The sequence below is a fragment of the Leptonychotes weddellii genome, chromosome 7 (genome assembly GCF_054177405.1).
Source record: "Leptonychotes weddellii isolate Sample4059 chromosome 7, ASM5417740v2, whole genome shotgun sequence".
NCBI lineage: Eukaryota > Metazoa > Chordata > Mammalia > Carnivora > Phocidae > Leptonychotes > Leptonychotes weddellii.
The window spans coordinates 107,694,891-107,699,106 of NC_138375.1; the positions used below are offsets into that span (position 1 = coordinate 107,694,891).

Here is a 4,216-nt window from a genome sequence, read left to right on the forward strand (position 1 = left end):
ACGGCTATTTGTCTGAGTCAAAATTGGTCTGTGAAATTATTGCACGTCACTCGGAGGAATAGCCCCAAGGGCCAGTATGTATCTCCTTAACCAGGATGATTAATGGCGTAGGCTGGGCTTAAGCTAATGTTTATAGAGCACCCACTGAGAGGCAAGTAGCATGGTAGATGTTAGTGATACAGAGCACAAAGAGGACAGAAATGCTTTCTTTTTACAAATTCTTGGTAAAAGGTAAGACATCCTAGCTTTGGGAGGGAAACTAGTGAGTGTTTTTCAGATGCTGTACATTGCGCTTAAAGCTGGTTTTCTTACATTTTTGAGTCTTCTGTTTGTTTTCTGACAGTCAATGACCTAGAGTTAATTAAAAACCGGATGCCCCACCTTGCCTTGGAAGATAAGTGGATTATTCAGGGTGGCTAATTTTCTTTGGAAGCCATTTATAAGTATTTTCTCTAGAAAAACTTTGTATTGCTGTAAATATGTACATACACATCATCAGGTAGATGCATGTAAATTCTGTCTCAAATCATTGACAAAGTATTTCATTTATTTTCTCTGCTTTATTTTATTTCACTGTCTCTGTATTCCAGGTACTGTTCTAGATGCTGATGAAATATCAGTGATCAAAATAAAATTTAAAAAATGCATTCATCACCTCAATTCATAACCTCTCAGTTCAATCATGAGAAAATGCCAGACAAACTCAAAGTGAGGGACATTCTACAAAATATCTGACCAGTATCCTTCAAACTTACTAGGGTCATGAAAAACAAGGAAAGACAGACAAACTCTCACAGATGGGGGGAGATTAAGAACCAGGATGACTAAATGCATCGTGGATCCTAAAACAGAAAAGGCACATTAATGGAAAAGTTGGAGAAATCTAAACAAAGTCTGCAGTTAATGGTCTTGTGCTGATGTTAATTTCTTTTTTATTATTATGTTCAGTTAGCCAGCATACAGTACATCGTAAGTTTTTGACGTAGTGTTCAGTGATTCATTAGTTACGTATAACCCCCGGTACTCATCACCACACGTAATTTCTTGGTTTTGATCAGTGTTCCGCGGTTATAAGGCGTTCAGGTTAGGGGAATCTGTATACGTCGATTCTTCATACTGGCTCTGCAGCTTTTCTGTAAATCTAAAATTATCCCAACATAAAAAGTATTTAGAAAAATCATTGCCTTTACAGAGACCAGATTCTTGTAAGAGAAGTAAAACAGACCAACTACAATAAGTAAACTGTATGTCAGTATCAAAACTGGATGATTTTGAAAATTCTCAGGCTCTTTCGATGGCAAAAGATTCACTAGAAAGTCAGAAACGGCTACCAGAGCAGTGACATGGAGAAAAGGCTGAGTGTGTGACTGTGCAACCTTTCGTTAACAGCCCCAGAAAAAGTTCAGAATATTCAGTCATAGAAAGAGCTTTTATGCTGTTTCACTCATCGTGCATTTTTAGCCTTAAATTTGAATTTTTAAGGAAATATCACATGAAAATATTTATCTCTCTTACTTCCAACTCCCCTTCCATTTTGCCTAAGACGAGTGCCTCCTTCGTCTGCCCCCCAGACCTGGCCCGGCTGGGCACGGACCTCGGGGTTATAATCCCTATTTTCCAGAAGGCAGCTCGAGTCCGGACAGGGCCCCACCGCAATGAAGCAGTCAAGCGGGAATCCAAAATCTATGGACAACACTGTACTGTACCATTCTTTCCGTATACAGACTGTTGCAGTTGGCCCCAGACAGCAGAATTTGGGGATTCTGTCACTGCCGCTGTCACTACATGATCTGAATATGCAGCTTTCCCCTCCCGCGGTCTCCAGCAGACCCTCCCGACTGATGGCTCAGCGGCGGACCTCCATGGGGAAGCCCATCATCTCACATGCTGGGCTTGTTGCTCCCGGCTGTGAGGATCCCACTTCCCTAACCCCACAGCCCTTCTCTGAATTAAGGGCCTAGACTTTATACCACCTGTTTTAATTGCAGTCTCTTTCGTGTGAACGGCTTGGTTGGCTGTGAATCAAATGGTTAAAGGAACAGTGTAATGACAGTTAATGCCTCATTACTATGTTGATGATGCGCCTTAAAGCTATCCTAGAGAAAAGTAAAAGTTCAGGTCTAAAAATTGGGACAGTTTGTTATGTTCGGTTCTAAAGAACATACATAGTATTATTTATTGTATTTTGAAAAGATTGCATTTTTTAAATATTTTTATTTTTATTTCGTTTTTTTTAAGATTTTATTTATTTGTCACAGAGAGCAGAAGCAGGGAGAGCGGCAGGCAGAGGGAGAAGCAGGCTCCCCACTGATCAAGGAGCCCGATGCGGGGCTCGATCCCAGGACCCCGGGATCACGACCTGAGCCGAAGGCAGATGCCCAACCGACTGAGCCACCCAGCTGTCCCTGCATTTTTTTAAATATGGAAAAAATGACATAATCTTTTTTTTAAGGTAGAATTTTAAAAAAATCTCCTAAAATACTTGTTAGGGAATTACTGTGACAGCCAACTTCCAGATGGCTTCTACGTTCTTCATGGTTAGAGTGACACGTGGCTGCAGTGTACACAGGCACACTTCAGAAGATTCTCAGCCCAACCTTCCATCTCCCAAACAGTCATCATTTCTTCCCCACCTACTGACTGATTTCTGAGAGTCTTTTTGAGTACAAAGTCTTTCAGCCTATAATGGGAGTTAAATCTAGAATGCTAGTACCCCTGAGAGAGAGCGCACATGATTTAAATTCACCTCAAATTCTTTTTTTTTTTTTTAAAGATTTTATTTATTCATTTGAGACACAGAGATACAGAGAGAGAGAGAGAGAGCATGAGCGGGGGGGAGACAGAGGGAAAGGGAGAAGCAGGCTCCCTGCTGAGCCAGGAGCCCGATGTGGGGCTCGATCCCATGACCCTGGGATCATGACCTGAGCTGAAGGCAGACGCTTAACCATCTGAGCCACCCAGGCACCCCCACCTCAAATTCTAAGTGGAATTTATTAGATCCTTTACAAAGAAAAGAAGAGAAATAGGGAAAGTGAGATTTATGGAGTCCAAATAGCAAGCTGGGTGCAGTCTTCACTTTAAAGTATTGTCTGTGTCTGCTCTTACAAAAGGTGATATTGCCTAAGAGCATCTGGGTGGTAACCCCACTGGTGAGAGTTGGCAAAAGTTTCTGGCAGCATGTTCTTTGCTAAAATATTGCAATAATGTGCGAAGAAAGCTTTTCCAAGGGTCCATGAGCCCATGTGGAATTAGTCAAGAACTCTAGAGAAGCCTCAGATGACAATATTGCTTTTGTAATTATTAATCCAGAAGAATCTGTGAACCTTAAAAATAAAACTGCCTGTTATTTCGCTAGCAAAAATGGGTCTATTCGGGAATAGCGGAGAAGTGCAATCTGGGACAAGCAAGACATGGCAAAACCATAGGCAACTCCAACAAACAAAGGAGAAGAACATTATTTTATGGGGAAGAAGATGGGAGAAGTTGTTCTGAACAAAAGTCCATTGGGGTTCAGGGTGATGATAGTTTCTCACTGGCTGGGTCACAGCGGTAGTCGACCTGTGGGGGATGTGGTGCACATTTTCCCTGGTGGGGCCTGTCATTGGTGACTTTTCCTATCGAGATTCTCCTGTGAGGGGTCTGTAATTGACAATTCTTCTGTAATGGACATTGGGTGGTTCAGCTCACGCTTGGAGGCTCCCTTTCTAGTATCCCCAGTCCACTTTAGTGAGGTTTCCCCTTTAGTAATTTTCACAGATTTAACTTAAGATCTTGCCAGTGAGGGCCCATCACAACTCGGAGATAAGGATAGAGAAGAGAAATGTCTCCTAATCAGAGTTAATGTGAGTCTTTTACCTCCAATTATACCCCCTCCCCCTTGCTGGCTTCCCTTGGCCACTGAAGAAAGCTAAACTTCCCGTGACCTACAGTGTTCTGCATGAACTGACTGCATCTCATACGATGGTCCAGCCCCTCACTAGTTACTCCTAGTTCCTCAGTCACTTGGCTTCTTTCCTCTGCTTGGGCCAGTCTTTCTCTTGTTCTTCCCCTGGATTACTCCCACTCATCCTGCAGGTATCAGCTATCAAATATCACTTCCTCAGGGAAGCCTTTCCTGACCTCTGGGACTATCCTCAGGCCTTCCAGTCATGTATGCTCACACTACCCTGCCCTTCTTCATCACTCTTAGTGTAACCACCCTTAAGTCATTACTTAC

The 4,216-nt window shown here is 42.6% G+C and overlaps 1 long non-coding RNA gene across 1 annotated transcript in view; it reads right to left on the minus strand.

The window, feature by feature from the left end:
• Positions 1-907: 907 nt before the first annotated feature.
• The window catches only part of LOC145722723 (uncharacterized), an 8,782-nt gene continuing 5,473 nt past the window's right edge, over positions 908-4,216 (minus strand). The window contains exon 3 of the long non-coding RNA XR_014147199.1: positions 908-1,141. This is a non-coding gene — a long non-coding RNA (uncharacterized LOC145722723). The remainder of the gene's footprint in view (positions 1,142-4,216) is intronic.